Source organism: Dermochelys coriacea, chromosome 1 (assembly GCF_009764565.3).
Source record: "Dermochelys coriacea isolate rDerCor1 chromosome 1, rDerCor1.pri.v4, whole genome shotgun sequence".
In the NCBI taxonomy this organism is placed as follows: domain Eukaryota; kingdom Metazoa; phylum Chordata; order Testudines; family Dermochelyidae; genus Dermochelys; species Dermochelys coriacea.
In genome coordinates, this window is record NC_050068.2 from 114,941,291 (window position 1) to 114,965,829 (window position 24,539).

Here is a 24,539-nt window from a genome sequence, read left to right on the forward strand (position 1 = left end):
TCCCTCGCTTTGCTACACTTCCATCAGCATGCTACACTGCTGATGATCCCTGTTGTACCCTTTGCCTTAATATCCCATGCAATCTGCTCACAGACATCACATTTCTATGGCTGGTCCACAGCTGTGCTTGCACAGACTCCTTTCTCCACAGTCTCAAGAGATCCAATACTTCCTGACTACTCCTAACGAGAGCATCTGTAGTAGATCCCTGAGCACATAAAGCCAGCATGGTCAGTTGGGTACACTGACACAGTTTTGTGTACACAGTTTGCACAAAAAAGGGTGAGCCACTAGGGATGGTCACCAAGGTCAGCAATCAGGAAGAAAAATTTCAAAAAATCACAGGGTTGATTGGCTGGGGGGGTAGAAGGGAGGGGAAGGGAGGAAGCAGTGTGACCCCGGGCAGTGGAGTTTAAAATTATGACCAGAACAGTCACCATCACAGGGAATGGGACATTGTGGGGCAGCTGGTGGAGGACTGTTAAGGTTGACATGTCATGCAGTGACTACACCCTCTCAGTGTCAACCTCAGTAGGCTGACTATGGCTCTGTGTCATTGTAATAGGGTGCTTATTTTGGCCAGAAACAAATCTGAGTATTAGACCCATGCATAAATAGGTCGACACAAGGTGACCTATATCAATCTAATTTTGTAGTGTCGACCAGGCCATAGTCAATACTGCCCCCATATCAAGTACTCAACCTCCTGAATGTAATGCTTCTTGAACTCAAACACAATGCCATACATAGACCTAACCAGGAAGTCGGTGTATTCAAATCTCAGCCTCATCAACACAAAATTTGGGAAAAGTAATGTTATCAAAGCTCCACTGCTGATTACCAAGATATAAGCATATACAGAAGTTTTTTTTGTTTATAACCAACTACAGTGGAGTCACATCATACGTGCATTTAACTTACGCAAATTCAACTATATGCGTTCGGCAAAAAGAAAAACAACAACTCACGGCGGTGGAGTACTGTACAGGAGTTGACGGGAGAGTGCTCTGGGGTCGATTTATCACATCTAGACTAGACGCAATAATCGACCCCAGCTGGATCGATCATTGCTCGCTGATCCGGTGAGCATCTTGCCACACTGAGTGTGATTCTAGTGTTTAAAGATATGTATTGTTCGAACAATATAGCACCTAAACGCAAGCCAACTACTTCAGAAGAAACAGCGATCTGTTCCAATGCTGGAGGAAAAACTGGCTGTATTGGACTTGAGAGACTGTATGTTAGTGTCCAACGCGGCACATAAATATGGCCGCAACAAATCTAGCATCTGTGCCATTAAGATCTGAGAGAGAGAAAGTTGTCAAGCCATAGCATAAGTGCTCCAATAACTGCTAAGGTGACAAGCCAGGTGCGTCATAAGACTTTAGTGAAGACTGAAAAGGCATTAAACTTATGGCTGGAAGACATGAACAGTAAACGTGTGCCTATCGATGGCAACACGTTGCGAGAAAAGGCTCTTAGCCTCTATGCGCTGTTCAAACCTCCTGCCAAAGAGGGACAGCCTTCTGATGAGAAGGAATTCAAAGCCAGCCAAGGTTGGCTTAACAGTTTTAGGAACCGCTTCAACCTCAAAAAAGTGCAGTCTACTGGTGAAACTGCATCTGCCAATGAAGAGGCAGCAAAAGCCTACCCCGAACAATTAAAGAAAATCACTGAAGAAAAGGGCTATCTTCCAGAACAAGTTTTTAATGCTGACGAGACTGGGCTCTTCTGGAAAAAAATGCCCAACTGCACTTACACTTCGAAATCAGAAAGACAAGCCCCTGGTTTCAAAGCAGCTAAAGACGGTGTGACTGTGTTGTTTTGTGGCAATAAGCCAGGCTTGTTCTACAAGGCTGCAAATACCCGTGCCTTAAAGGCAGGAACAAAAATCTCCTGCCTGTGTTCTGGCAATCAAATAAAAAGTCTTGGGTGTCGGCAGCATTATTTCTGGATTGGTTCCACAAGTGTTTCATTCCGGAGGTCAAGCGGTACCTCGAAGAGATAGGACTTGACTTTAAACTGTTGCTGATCGTAGACAATGCTCCTGGCTACCCTGAGGCACTCCGGCTTGCGTATAACAACATTGAAGTAGTCTTTCTCCCTTTTTTATTCTTTCATTCTTCCGTCTCTCTCTCTTTTTGACTATACGCGATTTTCGCCTTACATGCTGACTTTAGAACCTAACCCCCTCGTAAGATGCGACTCCACTGTACAGTCTCCTGCCGAATCAATCAGTGATAACACAATCAACTGATTGATGTCACAAATTCTTACATGCTGATAATTACAAAATAAGAGCAAATTATTATTTGACCAAAATTTTCACAGCTGGGTTCCTAAAGTTACTCTCTATAATCCATATTTAGGCACCTAAATAAAAATGTAACCTCAATTTCAGAAGTGTCAAACATCCACAAACCTCACTGAAGTCATTGGGAGCTGCAAATCTTCAGTGCCTTTGATATCTGGTTGCTAAGGTGTTCAGCCCAAGGAGTGAAAATGCTGAACAAACAACATCTTTATAGAGAAACGGGACTTCAAACCATGGTGAAGGCCCTACATTAACTGGATTAATAGTGCAAAATTTTGTGATACTCAATATAGTATTTACAGCAACGCAAAGGACAAAGGTGTGATGAGTTACCAAATTCCAGTTCTGCCTCCTTATGAGCTCCAATGAGCTACCTTTCACTGTCATTAACACATTAACATAAGATCTCCATTCTGCAAATTAACAGAGTATAATTACAGATCCAAATATACTAACAGATCCAAATAAGCATTCAAGGGCTAAATTCAATACAGAGGGCACAATAAGGTGCAAATTTATTCTGCTTGAACAAGAAAAGCTTTTTGGCACCTCATGGGAGGGAGAATCACCTCAACAGAGGACAAGTACTGTTTCTTCATCTGCCCTTTGAGAGTATTCTGCCGAGGGATATTTTATTCACATAAAGAAAAGGAGTACTTGTGGCACCTTAGAGACTAACAAATTTATTAGAGCATAAGCTTCGTGCATGCATCCGATGAAGTGAGCTGTAGCTCACGAAGCTTATGCTCTAATAAATTTGTTAGTCTCTAAGGTGCCACAAGTACTCCTTTTCTTTTTGCGAATACAGACTAACATGGCTGCTACTCTGAAACCTGTCATTATGCAAGGCACTTTATTCACATAGTGGGAGGATTTTCTGGAAAGCTGTTGAAATAGCACAATCCTTCGCCAGCATCAAAGTATGCAATGTGAGTGTTTTAAAGTATCTGAAAATGTACTTACTTGACTCGACTGTTATGAGCTACAGTAATTGTTAGTTTATTATGCCAAATTATAAAGTAAATAATATGCCTTTTGTAAGTACACTTATGTACTGAAGGAGGAGATTGTCTTGTGCTTATTAGTTTCATACTTCAAAGACTGCCTGCATGCACATTTATATAAAACAACTTCTTTGAAGTGACTACAGAGAGGGTAAAATCCTGACCCACTAAAGTCAATGGCAAAACTTTCACACCAACACTTGAAAGACCCTCTCTCACTTACAATAAGTTCCTGAACAAGTGTCATTGGCTTCTACTGAATAACCTTTCATTACAAAAAAAAAAAAAAAAAAAAAAAAAAAAAAAAAAAAAAAAAGTTTAAAATCCTTATGGGTGCAAGAAAACCTTCTAAACCAAGTGTAACCCAATACAGTATCTGAAGACAGACAGTATTAGTGCTGCTTCTGCTCCCGAAAATTTTTCCAACCTGCATCAAAAGTGAAAATTGACCAGTTTTGTCATATTTCACTGCCTCTATTTGTAACCCTGAGTGCAGCAGTAAAAAATGACAAACAAAAAAACACAGTCTTTTTTACTCTGAGCAGCACTGGAGCTATAAAATGGAGGAAAGGTGAGAGGTAAAAGCAGAGAATACATTCTACCTTGGACTAGCCAAAAAGTTAAAACGGTATTAAAATTGTAGAAATACACACCTCCCCATCTAGCACCTGGGAGTGGTGAAGTAATAGACTAACACAAACATCCAGAAAGCTGCAGGGTTAGAGATTCATGCTAAACAGAGATAGAGAAAGCGCCTTCTTCCTTCCAGAAGAACATGTGTGTGTGACTCAGTGTGTAAAATGTATCAGAAAACTACAGTACTATCCAGAAGCCAACATGAAAGATGAACACTGTTTGGGGACAATCTAAAACCAGCACCTTAGCAGAAACTCCAGCACCTCTGGGTGAGAGACGTTGCATTTCTCAATTGAGTATTGCTTCTAAAAGCACTTCCCCATCCCCACCTTTCATATCAGTGTTTGCTCAGATAGCATTTTTAGTCATCTGGCTATTAGATATCTTGTAATATTTTCAAACCCTTTGTGCTAGAGGGAATGGTAGGTGGAGAGATGAAAATGATAACTCAAAGGAGATAGATTTTGGTAGGAGAAGTGGGAAAGGAGACACAAAACATAGGGAAAGAGGCAGCACACAATGTAGGGGAGAGATAAACAACAGGGTATATGGAGATAGAAAGGAGACGCGAGAAAACGGACACTGCAAAAATAGCATGAAGAGAGACACCATAAACTTGAACAGGAAAGAAAAAGCACTGCGCAGCCAGGGAAAGATGTATAAGAAAAGAGAGACACAAAGTTACATTTTGTTAATTTAATTAAAGTTGATTGAAAATAAATAACCATTAAATATATTACACAAAAAATAGTCCACAAATGTTTTATTCGCCTAAATTGTAGGGGGCTAGCAGCACAGACACTTTCTATGCTGGCTAATGGACCAATGCCTCAGGATGGTAAATTTCTATTACTTTTTTCAAACTGGATTACACTATTAAAAAATAAACTATTTAAGAGGTTTTATACCAAGAGTTCTAAATGAGTTTTGACCCAAAGTGGTCAGATTGTTTTTAATTGACTCCATTTGTGTTTAGCAACTTTTAAAAGAAGCTCCTAAAATACCTGGCCTGAAATACTTGTGAGGTACTCAGTTCAGTGAATTTAAACCATCCAACGTAATCAAAGAATGTTTTGATCACATGGTCCCACATCCATGAATTATGAAAATGTTGGAACTAGATGTTGAGTGAGCAAGCTGCTACTCAAAGTATTAATTACCCATTTATTTAAGATGATTTTCCAAAAATACTTTGGTTTGTTATTTTCTCAGTGAAGGCAGATATTTGGAAGGGTAGGTATGAACGAAAATAGGGGTTGTATCAATGAATTGGGAGGTGAGAAGGACAGACAATTAGTTTGTTCTCTCAGTGGATTTACTGTACAACATATTGTAACTATATGAGGTTCTCATACTGAAGGAAATATAAGACAGGATAATAAGGAAGACATTCTTAGTCACCAACCCTTCTCTTCATCTTCCACATCAGAGGAGGGTGAGCTCACAGACTTCAACCCTAGGGAAAAAAAAGCCCATCCATCCAAGCTGCTTTGAGCCCAGGATCAGCAAGGCTATGGCTTCCCAGGATATTCATATGGCACCCTCCTCCATCTAGTTAAGAAAAATGTTAAGTCACAGAGAGAGCAATTGAATGAGAGATTCCAAGTATTGATAAAATTTCTATCAATATCTAAACTTAAATTGCTCTACATCATGCTTCCTGTGCTTGATGTGACCATTGCCAGCCTTGTAAATTTACCTGTCTTTCTAGATCTTTACCTGGACATAAAACTATTACGTGGTAGGGAAGTATTATCCCCATTCCTCAGATGGGGAACTGAGGCACAGAGGTTTTGATAGTATTCCATGATCATACAGGAATTCTGTGGCAGAACTGGACATTAAACTCAGCTTTCCTGAGTCCCAGTCCAATGCCTTAACCACAATACCATCCTTAAATGAGTTGGGGATTCCCTCAGGAAACCTGAGAGAACCTGCTGACTGCAGGATGGAGTCACTCTTATAGCACAACTATGAGGCAGTAATATATGGTATGAAAATGTGGTAGTCAACAAGAATGATGAAAATGGTATTTATTTTTAAAAGTTACTGTTAGAGGGCTTTCCTTTCACCCTCTCCCTTGGTTCTTGTCACGTAGACAGAAAGAAGACCAAAAGTCCAAAGTGCAAACAATGAGATGTTTATTGGGGTTAGTTTCCAAGCAAGCATATTCCGAAGCCCTTCACACCAGTCGAGCTAATCTCTATATGCCGATAGAGTTTGTTCCCCAGTGTTCCACTCCCAGCTCTGATGCCACAGAGTATTTACCCTGTGTCCCTATTCCCTGCCCCTTAGCAAACAAGATTCCAATTTCCTTCCCCCCCCACTTCCTGTTTGACCCAAGTTTATATAGTAATACTCTCAGCGATACCTTAACCAATCATTTTACTGAAATTTAACTAACCAGTCCTAACAACATATTGTTACATAAATTATCTAACCAATTATGTCCTGAATTAACTTACACCTAGCAAAATTAATTATACAGCAGACAGAAACAATTAGAGAACCAGACAGATTAACAATAGAAAAGTGGGGGCCATAAAAATAAAAATACAGAAATGAGGGTTTCACAACCATAATCATTGATGAATGATTTCTTGCCAGACAGGATGCTATCAATCTAAGTTTTCCTTAACAATCTTAAGATCTGTTTCTTTATCTGGTGGTGACGGGCAGTAACAGGACAGGATAGTCCATCTAACAGCCCAATACCACCCTATTTCAGTGTGACTGATTTGGAATGTGAGGATGTGGCCCTGCTGCTTTGCCAAAGGCCTTAGCCTAAGAACAAGGCCTCAGACTATCCTAGTGAGAGAAAGCCTATACACAGGCAGACTGTGATTTTGTTTTTATATCCTTGTAACTAGATAAGTGATAAAAATACATCCAAGTTCCTAAAGTATAAGCCTTTACAGGCAGGCCTGAATATCTATATTCTAACATTTACCATTGTACCAAACAGTTAGTAATTTCTTAATTAATTTTATCAATAGTCTAACTATATTTGGCAAACCTTACACATGTAAAAATATTCTAAATTCCATTTTTCTTATGGTAATACAAAGGTTTGCCTTTTCCTGTTCAACATGCATCATGAGTGGCAGTTAATCAAACTGCTTATTGTTCTTGGCATTTATTTTGTATTTTTGCAAAAACTGTAATTAGAACATAAGAATACCATGAAGTTCATTTTTTTTCTCCTGGCTTTAGTCATTGCTATATCATACACCACTATATATTATTTATTTTACTGGGTGGTGTAGTGAGGTATTTTCCGCCTCAACATTTCTGCACTGCGAGAGTGGGTTCAAAACAACATCTATACTGAACCATTATAATCTCACTACCTGGACCATATTTAATTTTCCTGCTGATGAAACAGCTGAGGAACATTTGACACTCAACTGAGTTATCTGTTTATAATGCAATAAATCGCTTAGAACACTTCAGTTTAAAAAAGCCATACCCAAGCCTGATGAAGTGAAAGATGTCCCTTTAACACACTGTTTATTAACCTACTTCATTTATTTCTGCAATTCTTTTTTCCAAAATAGCTTGTTTGCATAATCTAGTTGCCACCCACTCCTCATGTCTATCAAATAGCTGGCCATCAACCATGTATACATTGTTGCTTACAATTATTGGTTTTTCCTGTTTGGAAAAAGGAGAATCATGTTATAAATTATCTTTAGTTATATAAACTAAATTGTGAGATGATTATGAATATAAAACATCTACAGCCCCAAATAGTGCAATTAGGAACCAATTTAGTAGTTGAAAGTGAACCTTCCTTCCATAAATATACTTTGCTAATCAGAATAATTGGAACTCTGAAGTACAGAATGTGAAGGGCTATGTAGAAATCTTTCCTTTTCCCCCAGTCCCTATTATTCAGATATTTTCAAATATACATACTTCATGTGCTTTCTGGGAATTTTCTGTCTCCAGAAAGTGCTTTACAATGGTATTTCTCTTAATGGACTGTAATTTGCCATTTATCGACCTGCATCATGCAGAAAATCTAAACTTTATATAAAGGATCATTTCACTTTATCATAAATCACTTGATACTAGTAAGCAACCTTTCAAAGTGAAGTAGAAATTCTAGTGGGAGGATGAAGTGGCTGCTCTCCAGCTTCAGTCTTCCATTAAAGTAGGACTGTAGATCAAATGACTGAGCTGAGAGACTATAGATTATTTCAGCCAGCAAAAGAGCTCACTTTCTTTCAGTTTTAAATATCTGTATGCCAGTCTCCCTGTTTTTTACATACTACTCTATAACATTATCATGAAATCGTCTGTTCAGGGATGGTTAGAAGTAATTGCTTCTCCTAAGATTTCTCATGAAAGTAAACAAAACTTTTGAGCCTGATTTTCCACTGCCTTGTAGTCACTTATCTTATGCTCCAAAGGCACAAGTGCACGTAAAATGCTAACACTCTGACATGACAACAATTTCACCCATTTCACATTCACTTGCACAGGTGTAAATGACTTCACAAGGTGCAAAGCAGTGGCGAATAAAGCCCCTCTGACGTTAGGCCTGGCCTACACTCAAATACTGAGCCAATAAAATTCTATATTTCTGCCTTGTCTCCAACAGAAGTACAACCTGAGTTACTGTGAAATAACTAGTCCCTTTTCCAAGGGATAAAAGTTTCCTACCAGTGGAGTTCTACTGGCCCTCTATAGTATGGACACACACGGTACAACTATAACAAGTTCACACACTGTGCCACTCTCTTCAACAGTGACCTGCCTATCTAGCCAGAGAGGGTTTTCAACCCTCTCTTTCTTGCCATCACTTTGCTGCTCCATGATTTTAAATAAAAAACCAAAACTTATTTGAATGAAAATACTCTAAACAGCCTACGTGGAGGGGTTTTCTCCTAGGTTTCTCCCTCTTCAAGGTTGGAATTCGAGAGTTCACCCTCATCTGAGATGGAGGTTGAAGAAAAATTTGTGACTACTAAATTTTTCTATTTTGAGAGAGAGACATGGAAAGGGGTCTTTAAAAAAACCAACACCACAACGCTCTTTAGAGTTATTTGGCTAGCTCACTATGAAGCAAGATGCCACAGAATTAGAAACCCTGATAGATCCTGGAGCAAATCTTCCCCCTATTCTCCTTAGGCTGCTTCTTTGGACTGAGCTGGGAACAGTCTTGGCACCCTAAGAACAGAGTTTGGCAGTGAGTGATAACTCTCCTGAAAAGGACGCCTCTGGGTGAGATGCTTAGTTTTGGGATACGTTTTTGGGAAGGGCCCATCTAAGGAGAGATTGAAAGAGGTGCTACTTGACAATTTGGGCCCTCAGCTTTCAAAGGAAAACTAGTCAAGGCAATGGTCTGATTCCAACTGGGCAGGTTCTGCGAGGCAGCCTGTTTGAAAAGAGGTTATATCTGCATCATCTCCAAGACAGAAGGTGGCTGGGAAGCCTGAGATGGAAAACCACAGACAAATATATTGTGGTCTATTAGGGTATGTTTATGCAGCCCATGGCAGCGAGTGTCTGAACCCAGGTTGAGAAACTTGGGCTCAGGCTATCACGCTAAAAGTAGCTGTGTAGACACTGCAGTTCAGAATGAAGCTCAGACTCTGAAATCCACCCCTCACTAGGCTTCAGAGACTAGGTTCCAGCCAAAGCTGCAATGACTACACAGTTGTTTTTAGAGCAGTAGCTCAAGTACCGCAAGCCCAAAACTGTCGACCTGGTCTCAGAGATTCGCTGCTGCTCACTGTACTGTCATGTCTTTAGAGGCCACCATGAGCTATTGCAGGGATTCCATGGATGGGGCTGCTAGGTGGGGAAATGGAAGTATACCAGTGAGGAAAAGCACTTCCTCTCCAGCAGAAATGAAACATTCGTGAGTAGCTGAAGAACACTTTTGTCAGCAGCAATTGAGGTGGGTGCCAAAAGGCAGCACACCAACTGATCCATTGGAACTGCTATGGTGCCTGTCCAGGTTCCACAAAAGGTGATACTGCCGGTGTCTATTGCAAGTGTCAGCTGGGACCCTACCAAAGCTGAGAGCCAGCCACTTAAAGTCCCCCAGTCAACCCACCAGAGCGAAGCTGCTGCCTGAATCTCCCTGGGTGATGCCAGAGTGTCAGCTCATTTTTGTACTGCTGTAAAAGCCACCAGTAGACAGCTAGTGCTCTTGTCCCCAGGCATGATATGCACTGTGCTACCAGTGCAGATGCGAAAATCCAGAGGAGCTGAATATATAAGCTGAAACAGTTAGGAAGAGCCTTCCAGGATTAAAGAATACAGAACACTCCTCTACTGGTAAGGTTTGGGGAGAAGAGCAGAGCAAGTAGCTTTTTCGTTCTTATTGGGCTTTTCAGGCATGCTGAGCTTGGGGATGAGGTAAGTGGGAGAGGAGGAAAGGCTACTGTACTCTGTAAAGAAAATTCCACTGGAGTCAGAATGCAAGCTAAAATCCCTGCAAGTCTGACACATTTAAGCTTCCTAGCAAGGGGGAACAAAAGGAAGAAAATTTTGAGTCAAATTAGCAGTTTTTAAGGTTTTCTATATACTCTAGTTTGAGAGATGATGTCCAGACACCACTTGTTGCTGCTGCCAGGAGGCACATGGAACTGGAGACTTTTCATATAGAGGAAGCCAAGCCTCTGTAAGTATTGGACAGGTCTAGACCTGCTCCAGAGAGGTAAAATCCATTGTAGAAATGGCAAGCCTAGATATGACAAAGCTCTCTAATTTTGTCATGCAAGATCATTATAGTCTGCATGGAAGTAGATACGCATGAGAATCTCTTCCCACTTTACCCATCGTTGCAGGGAGTCAGTGTTTTGGAATCTTTAATTTGTACTTCAAGGTTTATCAGTTTGAATTCACATCTGCATAAAGAAAAACCCTGCGGATATTAAAGCTATGTCTACCCTTGTGTTTTTCAGGAAATCTGTCACCACTGCATTACCATTAGCACAGCTCCACTGGTAGTAGCAACTGTGGGAGCAGAAGTATAGACAGAATACAAGTGCTTTTACTACTGTATTATCTAACCTTGCTCACGACAAGTCTAGAAGTCACAATGGTAAAAATGCATGTGCCTTGTCTACACTAAGACTCTCATGGATGTAATTGCATCAGGACCAGCGAAACAAATTTCCAGAGATATAAAAGAGGTCTTTTAACAAACAAAAAGGAGCTTGGAAAGGGACTTAAACAGTCACACCACAGGACATTAACCAATCTCTAGCTAATGGGAGTTAAGAACTAGCTTTCCCTGGGGGCAGATTATTTTATATATACCTATTGCAGGATTTTTTTCCGCCTTTCTCTGAAGTCACTAGTGGTAGCCACTTTTAGAGATTGAATACTGGATTAGATGGACAACTAGGCTGATCTAGTGAAAGCAGGTTCTGAATGTGCTCTCCACCTGGTATCTAGTGATGAGCTGTGAACCAAAAAAACTTCAGGAACTGACCTTGTTTACACAGACACGCTTATTCTGCCTTTGTGCACAGCATGATGGAGTTGCTTTCCCAAGTGATCACTTTTGGCTGTTGTTGGATTGCCAATCATTTTGGTGTTTGATGCAGGGGTGATGAAAGACTGTTGCCCTTGTTGCGTGAGTGGGAGTGTGCTTGACCTACCCTGGTTAAGGCGGCCACCTGTTGATGTGGGCTCTACCTAAGAGTCCTAGACACTATCTTACCCTCCCCTCTGTTTAATGTCAGAGCTGGTTAGACTCAACAGAGTCTTTTGTTTCGTTACAGATCAATAGAGCTGAAATCACTGATAACCAGGTCTACGTGATAAGCCTTATACCTGCTATGGGACAGCGTGTACAGTGAAAGACTACCCAGCCTGCATTAGCAGTGAGGTTGTCCCACTGAGAGCTGAAATCACTGATAGCTGTGTTAAGTGGTAAGACTTCAAGACATAGCAAAGGTTGCAATAGCGAGACCAGTGTCAGAGTGAATGACAACACAGCAGCCAGTGGCAGAACAGATGACAACACAGCAGCTGGCGGCACACCGACACAGGGGCGGAATGATGGCAGGTAGTAAGGCAGACACAGAGTGAATGGCATGGCAGCAGCAGCTGAGGCATAGAGTGATGCTTCCACCCCCATCTATTGGAAGTGAACTCACACAAACTCTGGGTGTTCGCTGACCAGAGACAACAACTATGAGTAGGCCTTCACACCTCAAAGTGAGAAACTGAGCCAAAGGACACTGTCCAACATACTCTGAGTGGGTTTTTTGCCCATGGTCACGTTTTCAAATCATGCTTGTGGCGTTTTCCCAAATCAATGTCGGGTACCTTTCCCCTTTTTATTAAAAGTTGTCTTTTCCATACATAGACTCAGTGTTTGCAAGAAGGGAAGAAGTATTGCCTCATAGAGGTGCCCAGAGGTGGTGTGCAATTGTCTCAGAACCGGTTCTGTATTAATAAAAGGAGCCCCCTAGATATTGAACCAGGCCCTCATTGCTGCCGACTCCACCTGGCAGAAGGGTTACACTAGGATGGAAATTCCTATATTGTTAGGATTCGTAGGAAACTGGATTCTCAGCTATAACTGCTTTTACTTTAACCAAGATTTTCTTTACTTCTCTATGGATGGGAACACTTTTCTTACTGTAGCGTTAAATCCAATTCTAAGAGTAGTTCAAGTGAATGTGTACACACACGCTTGTCTTGATTCATATTTTAACTCAGTTCATAGAATGGTTGAAGAATTTCACTGGTGACTTTGAGCTGAAGAAAAACCAAAATCAGTCCCATAAATGGAGATACACTCAATCCTTACGCACCTAACGTCAGTTTGGTAGCAATCCTCTAATGAGAGATTCATGCTAGAGATGGATAGAGAGAAAGATAAGCAATGCTATCTAAGCAGAAGATAAACATCCTGCATCCAGTGGAAAAAATGCAGGAAAGTTCATTTTAAACCATATATTAAATTTAAAAAATTGTCGATGTTATAATTAGACACAGAACACAACTATTTTATTCCTTTAAATCTCAAAATATGTGGTGACAAAGCTATTTTGCACTCTTAATAGGTTTAGCCTCAAGCTACCACAATGGTCCCCAAATTTTTTATGTCACACCTCCCCTTACTTGTAATATAATCTATCCATGCCCCACCCACCCCCCAGAGCTGCCATGATCGGGGCAGGGATCCGGGCCACAGTCAGGGGCTGAGGCCAGAGTTGGAGCTGCATCTGGGGCCGCGAGCGGGGCCTGTGCTGGAGCCGGGAGCAAAGCCAGGGCCGGGAGCCAGGGGCCTAGGCAGGGGCTTCACTTGTGGGTGGGGGCATAGCAGGGTCGGGTAGTGCTCCTTCCCCCAAACATTCCTCTGTGCCCCCCTGGGGGGGCACACACCGCAGTTTGGGTGCCCCTGAGCTATCAGGTGTTGCATACATTTTTTTCCAAGTTCCTGTACATATATTTTGTATTTAAAGATAATTCTTCCCATATTCCAAGACTATTACTATTTTGTTTCAATGTTTTTTTCTTGAACATTTTCCAGATAAAGCTTTGGATTAACCTAAGCAAGGTGATTAAGAACATTAAATTTCAATAACAGAGAATAGAAAATGTGGCCTTCAGCATATTAAACTCACTGCTGTGAGCTATACATGAAAATATTACTCACCTCAGAAAACTCTCCATTGCTATAATTGTCATTTCACACACCAGTGATCAATCTTAGCTGAGCACATTCTATAAGTCCACACAATTATAAAATATTACATACCAAAGGAAAATTAAAGCCCTTCCTTCATGAGCAAGTTTACTCACCCTGTGAGTTTATACGAAAATGACTTTTCTGCTGCTTTTTGGTACAAGGACAAACAAACTGAAGAAATGTAAATAGGTGATGGGAGGGGTCAAGACATGTAAATAGCTGATAGGAAGGGACAATGACTCAGCAATCTACATTGTTCATACTTTTAAATCAGAAACACATACAAAGACAGCAAGATTACTTTAAAAACAAAATCTTTAAAGTAGATCCAATCTGTAGTCTTAATAACCACACACACAAAATATTTTGTTCTAAAAATATTATGTATAATTATATAAACATAAAATTAATTTTGACATTTCCCAATCAAAATTTTACAGAACCTGTCATTCAGCAAAAGAAATGTGACATGTTGATTTTTTGCCCTGATTCAGAAGAAAAACAAATGTGAAAAAAACCCAGTTAACCTTTCCATACCTGCTGTTCTTTAAGACGTGTTGTGCACGTCTAGTCAACTGTAGGTGTTTGTGCACTCCAGTGCATTGTAGTCACAGAGTTTCTCTCTTGGTGGTACCTGTCAGGACAGTGCTAGTGTTTTCTGCTCCTTCATGCACTATGCACAGGCATAAAGGACCAAGCCACCTATCATCTGCCTGACCTCCCAGTTCCTTCTTACTGGAAAAACTCCAACAGAGAGGGTAAGGAGGGTGGGTCATGAAATAGACATGTGCAACACATCTTCAAGAACAATAGCTACAGAAAGGTTAGTAATCATTTTTGATTCTTCAAACAATTGTACATCCATTCCACTGTAAGAGACTCACAAGCAGTATCAAATGGAGCTCAGTTTGGAACAGGGACTTGAGGACCACTCATTCAAATTTAGCATCATCTCTAAATTGTTGAGAGATTGTGCAGTGAGAGGCAAACGTATGACATAATAACCCAGCTGCAGCATTGCAAATGTCTAATATTGGCACGTTAGCCAGAAATTCTGCAGAGGTCACTTGGAATCTAGCCAAATACTCTATCTGGTGGCTTCACGCTAGCCAACTGGTAACACAGATATTCACGACGAAATCCTTTGCATGGAAACAGGACTGCCCTTCATTTTGTCCACAAAAGCAATGAACAATTGAGACAAGCCTGAAAAATGTAGTCATTCTAGATAAAACTGCTAACGCTCTTCTAACGTCTAGAGTGTGCATTCTCTCCTCCCACTTACTACCATGAGGCTTTGGGAAGAAGGTCGGTAAGAAAATTGCTTGGTTGAGATGAAAAGTGGAGGCCTTTTTCATAAGAAAGCTTGGAAGGGAAGAAGGCAGACTTTATCTGCATAAAAGATCTGTATGTGGAAGATCTGATACTAGCATCCTCAACTCCATCACACTCTTCTACCTGATGTAATGGCTACTAAAAGCTTTACCTCACTGAAAGATGCAACAGAGCAGGTCACCAGAGGCTTGAGACGGGGAACTAATCAGCTTTGTTAAGACTAGATTCAGGCTCCATGGTGCAACAGAATTCTATACATGTGGAAACAGTCTGTCCAACCCCTTACAGTGAGATTGGGTTGGAAAAAAGGAAAGAGTTATCCACAGAAGGGTGGAATGCTGACACAGCCGCTATGTGTACCCTTACAGGGCCAACTGGGCGATCAGTATAAGACAGGCCTTGTCCTGTATAACCTTCCACAGAGCTTTGGGTAGAAACATTCAGCAGACCAGTAGAAAAGCCTCTGTCAATGAACCCAGGCTGTGTCCCACTCTGGAAAAGAACTGGTAATATTTTGCATCGTCCTTTGTTGCCAACAAACAGCTTTCCCCACAGCTGGAAAATAGATTTTGCTATGTCTCACCAAGGGACCACATACGGTGATTGACAGAACGCCTGAGCAGGATGTTTGACAGCATATTTCTGAACCCCCAAGCAGACAACCACTTTCAGAAATAGAGTTGTCATTGCAGAAGTCCCAGAATAGTACTGCTTCCTGACAAAGTAGAGCAGACCTGTCTCCCCACTGCTTGTTTATATAAAACACAGCAGTCATATTGTTGGTCAGCACCAATACACCCTTCCCGACACAAGGAACACTATTCAAGCTATTTGGATAGCCCCCAACTTCCTGATGTGTGTGTGTAGACTGAGATCTTGGGGAGACCAGGCACCTTGCACCTCTAGAGGCCCAAAGTGAGCCCCCCCTCAACCCAGGCATCCATAACTAAGGTAAGAGATTGTTGAGGGTGAAAGGAACTCCCTGGCAGATATTGGATGGGTCTATCCACCAATCTATAGAAGATAGGATGTAACTTGGTACATACACTAATGTATCTATGTGGTGCCTTTTTGGAGAATTCATATCTCCCAACCAGCCTTGAGACACAATCTGGTGTACTGGATCATATAAGTGCAAGCCGCCATGCTCTGGAGCAGCCTTAAACAGTTTCTCACTGGGAAGACAGTCTGTAGAACCATGGCACAAGGAGATGCTGACAAAGGTGCTTTAGGAGCCACTCTTGACAGGCCTGTAGTGAGCTGAAGAATCAGCGAACTCCCCTATTTAGAAGTGTATTCTGGGGAGTGCTTTCCCCTTAAATGCATTCCCGAATCTTTAGAGAGGTCAACCTCTTCACGTCTTTTGATAAGTGTGGCACCAAATCCTATTTCTGATGCCTCTTCCTTGGTATCAGCAATGCCAAGCTGCATCTTGGTACCAGCACCTACTGGCGAGGTGCTCCGTACCCTGACCAAGGTAGATGACTCAGATGGAGGCCACAGTGTTGATTTGAGCAGCAAGTGTTTTAGTCTGGCTGCCCTATCTTTTTTAGAATGGGGCTTAAAGCCCTTTAAAATGGCACAACTGTCACTCAGGCTATGTCTACACTACTGCGGTAATTTGACCTAAGCTACGCAACTCCAGCTATGTGAATAATGTAGCTGGACTCAACGTATCTTAGGTCGAGTTACTGCGGGGCCTACACTGCTGGGGGTCGACGGGAGAAAATATTCTGTTGACTTACCTTACTCTTCTCATCAGGGGTAGAGCACAGGAGTCAACTGGAGAGCGATTTGGCGGGTCTTTACTTGACCCACTAAATTGACCACTGATAGATCGATCTCAGAGCGTCGATACCAGCTGTAGTGTAGACCTGCCCTCAGTAAGCCTTTCCCCAAGCACTTAAAGCAGCTGGGGAGAGGGTCACTAGTAGGCATTGCCTTACCACAAGAGTGGCAGGGCTTGAAATCCAGAGAGCGCAGAACATCTCCAATACCAAGGCCATTACCCAGACCAGGTACCAGAACCACACAAAACAGCAATTATTTTACGAACAACTAACTAACTACACAACATGTACTATTTACAGGACTTAACTAAAGTCTTGCAGAAGCAAGGACAGGGAGCTCCAACAACCGTCCTTGGCAATCGGAAGGAACTAAGAGGGGTCAGGGAAAGGTCTTCCCCTTTATGCACGCGCAAGGCAGCAGAAGACACTTGGGTCGCTCCAATGGGTATCGCTTAGAGGGGAGGGGGAAAAAACTCTCCAACAACTGTGCACTGGAGCACAGAAACACCTATAAAGGAATGGACATGTGCAATCACCTGAAGAAGAATACTGAAATTTCCAGTGAAATGGAAATTTAAATTTTGTCTCAGCTCTAAGAAACCAACAAGTCTTTTGAAGGGAAGAGAGGTGGTGCTACCACAAAAAGCTGCAGCTCATCATCTCTCCTGCTCTTTGTAAGTAAAATTCACTCCAGGGCAGAGAGCCAGCACCAGACTTATACGTCACATAAGTGGTTCATGGGTCTGATGCTAGCCCTCTGAGCATGGTAAATTTCATGCAATGGCAACTTCTATCCTTGCGTTTACTGATGTCTCCCCTCCCATAGCAACAAACTCCTTGTTATCCCTATTTATTCACCATGCAGTTATTTCTGTGTAGTGGTCTAATTCAGGCTCCTATCCTGCAAGTTATTCCCATAGACAAATCTGCACCAATATGGAGTTCCACTGATTTAAGGTCCATTTCAGATGCAAGGCTCCACCCAGAGTACAGATTGCAAGATGAAGCCTATAAAACGTAATTGCTAAAGAACAAAGACCTTTGTTCTATTGGCTTCAGTGCACCATGAGCACCCATAGCTTAAATTAATAAAGCAAGCAATCATCTAAAGATCACTAGAGCACTATCCTACATAGAAAAATGAGAAACTAAAACCAGGGTAAAATAAATATACCATCATCATAATATTCTGTGCCATTCACAGTTATTTTAATGGAATGGCTCTTTCCAGATTAAGTATCCACGTAGAACAGCCACTTCAGTCACCCTACAATGCACATTTTTAAAAGGGTACTCCCTAACAGCACCAGGTAGGATTTTCTCAACTGTCTATCGACCTCAACATAACTTCAGAAGGAGCTTAAAGAGAGCACATGTATTCTAAGGCAATTTACAGTGGCAACCTAATACTGGTCACCACTGTCAGGCAGAAGGGAGATTACTTGGGGATGAGAAAATGAAAGAGGAAACCAAGCTGCAAAAGAGGTTTGCATAACAGACTGTACAGTATAATTAGTAAAGGAGAAAAGCCAAAATGTGAGAACAATGGGATTAGAGAATAAAAATTAGTTGTGGAAGCAGAGAGAACTCTCCACAGGAATGTTATAAAACATGGCATTCATTTTAGATTTCTCTAAAGTTAGATGTTTTAAAACCACTTGCAATAAACCCAAAATGTGCTACTTAATACAGAACAGTATAAAACGTTTATGATTTTTCTAAATGTGAAAATGTTACTATATGTAATGGAAAACATTTTGGTAAGGTTTAATAGCTGGAAATATTTGGGAAACTAGTCTCTAGCTGAGCCCTACCTAATGCCAGAATACGTGTTAACGGAAAAAGAAAACAAGTTTTACACCTACATAATTGTTTTCGTACCTCTGGTTCATAGAGGGGCTAAAGGTATCCTCATCTCAAATACTCTCAGACACCTCTGAGCACTCTGACCATTTAAATGTATAGAAAATACACTTAGTGAGCATTCATCTGTAGGGTCAAATCATGCTCACGTTATTCTCATTTAAGTCAATGAAACTAACTTCTCAAATAAGATAAATAGGCTTGGGGCCAAAGTTTACAATCTAATGTTTTCTTCTTTTAAACTGGTGAAGTAGTTCTCCCTACCTTGTATGTCAGTGGAGTTAGAGGTGATCCCAAAATATGTCATTCAGAGTCAAGGCATTCAGAAGTCTTCACCACACTGACACTATTCCTAGTTATATCTATGCAAAAAATGCTGCAGAAGAAAAATGGTGATGGGAAAAGACTGACCCATGACCAGAATCTAAGGACAAGTAGTGGTTTTTCAATTTTCTCTTAATCAATAACTGACATGCCTACTAAAATTCTACCATAAATAAAAGCAAATTCTTCTAGAATCAATTACAGAATATTTATAATATTGGCACAAGTCAATATTTGTGAAGTGTTTTTATTTATGTAGACATGCTGTAGTTATCAATAAGATATAACCTGAGCCAATCTCCACATTTCAACTGCTAAGGAAACTGACCCATTCTCTACTACAAGAATTCCATGTAGAAGGAAAGTGAGGAAACAATAACAGAGGTACAGAGAGAGAAGAAAAAGGGATCTGCATTACCAGTAGTTATGGAGTTAGCGGTAGAATCTCCTTCCCCAACCCACTAATTATTTAAGTGATTATTTACAGCAGATCCACCTCCAAAAGAATTTTTAATTTATTTAACTGGGTTTGCAATGGCTGAAAGTTTAGGTTTAGAGCATAATTTTTCAGTGCTGTTAAAATAAAATGTTATTTGCCAAAACAACTCTAAGGGTGCAGCTAACATGAGAGAAAATGTGCCTTAAGACAGGTGTCTGCTAGGGTTCCCGGTGTCAGTTTTCGCTTTTTTTTTTTTTTTTTTAAACAATGTAAGGGTGGATTGGACAAACATCGTAAGGGTGGACTGGACTATAAACATGTTACAGAATAGTATTATACAACCATATTGCTCCCAATCTATGTCAGCAATTAAAAACCCCTGTTAGTTTAGGGCATCCATGCTCTGTCACAGACACACACATTACAGACACACACACTACAGAACAGTAATACTTGCAGGGCAGAAAATTCCTAGAAATGGCACCCTGGGATTCTATATTTATCCACTCGCAACAGCTTACTTGTCAAACTCACTCCAACTGCCAAAACTGTAAAATCCACTTGGCATATGAGATATCAAGCTGTGTTCTTGGTATCTTATATATTCAATAGCAAGAAAGATTTTGCAATCAGATATTAGTTGACAATTGTGTTGATGTAAGAAGCAAAAACACATCTAACAGATGTAATGGAATGCTCTCTTTTTATAGTAAGCAAGTAATTCAGATACATAGGAAATACATTTGCCTTCTTACTCAACAATGTTTTTATATAGATTTAGGACTATAACCACACTTTAGCTGAAGAACAATGTGTAAAACAGTGTGATGATCAACTTGTAAAAATTTGATTAAAAAACCTTTAACATAATGTTTTAAAACAAAATATTCTTGAAGGTTGTGGAATAGTTTTAAGACTATTTTTAATCAAATAGCTTTTCAAAAGATGTTTAAATTGTAAATTACAAAAATATCATATGGTACAGAAACAGCACCACTAATAACTTATATAGCTATTTTTATAGTACTCAGAAGTTAACTTTCTTAATTTTAAAATGCTTACACCTATACAAATTAGTCATACATAAATCTATATAAATAAGGCTAAGTTTAGCCTTAATGGACGCACTGCCACAGCACACTAAAACTACACCGAGTACCATCTGTTTAGATAATGATTTATAGAAGGTACTATTGCCATATTAAAATAATCAGTTTCTGTTGAGTGCAGTTTTTTCACAGCCCCCACCACACAGCATCCCTCATGTCAAGCTTTCATTTGTTTCCACCTCTGGGGAAAAAAAAAGTCAGCCTTTTGACAAATATTTACCTTTACACAAAATTTCTGAATGCTATTGTTTCTTTTACATTTACTACTAAAAAACCCTCTTATAAAGTTTATAAGAATCCTCAGAATCATACAAAAATTACCTCAATCTTTGTGTGTATATAGCTATATAAAGAATAGTTTTGGCATCTGGAAAAGTTATGAAATATCCTTCAATTTGAGTAAGATATCAAATCTATTTTCACTATGGAACCTGAAGCAATATCCCAAAATGGTTTATTCTAATATCAGTTCTGTAATAATTTAAAAAAAACTCTCAATCCACTGCGGAAAATAGTGTGTGTATATATATATATATATCATGTGATTTGCCAATTGTTTCTCCCAAACTGTAAGCAATCTACAAGTACAGTGTGGTGGAAGTTGTATGAATTACCCAAGTCTTATAATTTTAGAGTTAATAGCCTCCCAAAAAAGCCACATTTGAAAATGGGTATGAAAACCTGCACTTTCTTTCCTCTAAAATATCTTACTTAAGCTGCTATGTAGGGGAGCGACAGATTTTACGATTAAGTCTATAAACTAAATCTCTCCTCCTGTGACAGCGTATTGAGAGCTCCCCCATCTTCTCGCAGATAAGTTTCAAACCACATTTTGTAAGGCACAGCCATAGCCACATTACAAGAAACAATGACAGCTTGAAAAATCATACTGCAACCTGAAAAATTTGTACCAATAGCAGATTAATACTTAACACTGCTGAAACTGAAAGATTAGAGGGAGAAAACATTATTTTTCCAGTTTGTTTACTTTGGTATTTGATAGCGCTCAGTTTCACTATTTTGTTGATGGGCAAGTACACTTCCCATGTCATGCACTAAAATGACAGTATCACTCTCATGCATTACTCTAAAACAGCTCATATGGATACTCTCCCCCAATAAAGGAACAATGCACTGATGAAACTAAAAATGCAGCAGACAGGTGTATGCACAACGAGAAGAGCTGGGCGTGAGAAGGTCTGAAATTATATAAAGGCTCTTTGTAAATATCAGGGAAGCAGAAAAACCCTATTTAAAAAAAAGTTTCAAGCACTAATTTCAGGACAAACTGTAAAAAAGTGCTCTACCAGAAAAAGTGTTTTTTGAAAGAATCAGTTTTTAAAAATGCATAGTTGACAGTGTCCCTTTAGTTCATATGATGAATGTATTGAAACCTATGTATATTCAATGATTGCTCAATTTCAGTTCGGGGGTGTGGGGTTGAAGATTCAGAAGCAAACAGGGCATGGTCTCTGAGGAGGAAAGGGAGGAATAAAACAGTATCTTTCTTCCGAGTGGCTCTCAGCTTCTTCCATACCATTAACCCCATTTTATAAAACCAAAAAGAGTCTTTTAAGAGTCTTTTCCCATCTAGTAATAAAGAAAGAGAAGGTGATCATGATTTTAGCCTTATTTAGCCTAGATTTTAGGCTGAAAAGCAATCTTACCTGAAAGTAAAAATAAAAAAAGAGTCCAGGAAACTGGCTTAACACTGCCATTAAGACTTTTGCGATCCTCTCTGCAATATAATTCAAACAATTGTAACACAAACCTGAGCACCTTACATTTAAAATCATTATCTATGACCAATGGAACACTTCAGATTATATACTAGTAGAATAAATGGAAACTGGCTCAAATGATGTACTCCTCCCACATCAAGGTCGAATGTGCATAAACACAATGCATAAAAGGTACTAAATTGTAAAAATGATTCTGCAACAAAGAAAGAGAACCCCCATACCTAGATGTTTTTCCATAAACCACTTCCTCATGTGGGAAACTATGCTAAACTGAGGCTCTGCTGTAGTCAGACCTTTCTAGACCTAGATAATTTCAAGTGAAGGCATACCAGATTTTCATTCTTACTTGGCAACAACTATTGAATTCTAGGCTTCTTCTAATGTTATCTGTTAAGCATATTAATGATTGAATGCAATTATGCAAAAGTGATCTCTATTATATTAAAGGTAAAATTATATAATACATATAAAAATTAGACTATATCAATTTTAATTAATCCTTCCCAGCCATGACACTATAAACTACAACCATTTTTCATCATCTGCTTTACATGGTGCTACAACGGACTTGTTTGGTTTTTTTCCTTACAACAAAGCACATTTCAGGAGAATCCAAGTATTTCCAAGTATCAGAACCCTATTTCAGTAGTCAAAAAAAGGAAATCAAAGAACAAAAATAAATCATGACCAGACCCATTCTGAAAGGCAAAGTAAAGGAATTTGACCATTGTTGGAGATAGGAAAGAAGTCTTTGTACCCTACTTAAAATATCTATTGTGATTTTTTTTAAATATATCCCATTTAGAAAATAAAAAGATTTGGGTATCCTTTGGAAGGTCAGTGTTCAAGACCATAAAACTTCTTCAGCCCTGATCCTGCTAAAATTTACATACTTACATCTTTAAACTGTATGTACATTGTGAACAATCCCATTGATTTAAGTGGGTCACTGATGGGTCAACTTAAATGGATTTTTATTTTATTCTAACCCATACCCTATTTTATTTTAATTTCTATTTTTCAATTTTTAAAACCCAATACCTATTTTCAAATTAATTTTTCTGCTTTTTAATCTATTGCCTATTTTTTGCCTTGGCCTAGTTTTCCTTTTTTTTTTTTTAATTCATCCATATAGTACAGAAAATATGTTGCTTTTCCTATTTTCCCCCAAATTATCAATCCTTTCCTTTCTCTATTGACTTCACCAGATTACATCCTCTTTGATCCATTCATGTTCTTTAATGGATTCTGAAGGTACTTAATGAGTAAGGCTATTCTCACTCCACAAGCAGTCCCATTAAATCAATCGCAAGGTACTATGCAGGGGTACAGAATCTGGCTGTAAATATAAGTTGACTATTTAAACTACATGGCTATCAAAAGTTCATCATACAATTTAGCATATGCACTTTGACAAATTAAAGACTGCACGACTGGAGAACATATGATCTACGATGCAATTTAGGCCCTGATCCGGCAAAGACTTACAAATGTTCTTAACCTTTCACTCTATAAGTAGGCCCATTCACTTCAATAGGACTACTCACCATGCATAAAGTACCTAAGTTTTCGCAGGATCAGTGTCACAATGTGATAGTTAGGATGCAAATGATAAAGAAAAATTAAGAATGTTTTTGACACTGCTTTTAAATCATAGTAAGGCTATCTTTCAGACGCCTCAATTCTGTGAGGGGAAAGAAAAAAGTTTAAAAATTGAGCAAAATGACTTTAAAACAGAAAAAGAGTAAAAGGTTATAAAATGGCTGTGAACAATGATATACAAGACAGTAAAAATAAAAAATGCACATCGGCCATGCAAACAACTTTACTCATTACAGCTTAATGGACAAGCTAGTGTTCTTTTAAAGTAAGACTATATAATCTCAAAAAGAAAAGGAATACTTGTGGCACCTTAGAGACTAACAAATTTATTTGAGCATAAGCTTTCATGAGCTACAGCTCACTTCATCAGATGCTGTAGCTCACAAAAGTTTATGCTCAAATAAATGTTAGTCTCTAAGGTGCCACAAGTACTCCTTTTCTTTTTGCAAATACAGACTAACACGGCTGCTACTCTGAAACCTATATAATTGCAGATCATTAAGATTCCACATGCATCCTTTAATAGCCTGAGTGCTTATTAAGATGGGCTATCTTCTGATACTTGTGCTAAACACAAGATTGATTACAACCCAATTTTAAAACAAATACAAATTCCATAACCCTTACACAGATATCTGATTAAACTCCTAATATTCTCAAATTAGGTCATTCAGATTCCTCAATATTATAAAACAAAGTGTTTTGATATAAGAA

The 24,539-nt window shown here is 39.5% G+C and overlaps 1 protein-coding gene across 6 annotated transcripts in view; it reads right to left on the reverse strand.

Annotated features, from left to right (window-relative positions):
• The window catches only part of NCK2 (NCK adaptor protein 2), a 152,604-nt gene that overhangs the window by 118,129 nt on the left and 9,936 nt on the right, over nt 1–24,539 (reverse strand). Inside the window, exon 1 of one of the 6 annotated variants that reach the window (XM_043511517.1) lies at nt 13,589–13,613. The exons of the other annotated variants lie outside the window; for them this stretch is intronic. The gene's annotated coding sequence lies outside the window, so the exon portion shown is untranslated. Of the gene's footprint in view, nt 1–13,588; nt 13,614–24,539 lie in introns of those variants that run through there. 6 annotated transcript variants of the gene reach the window in all.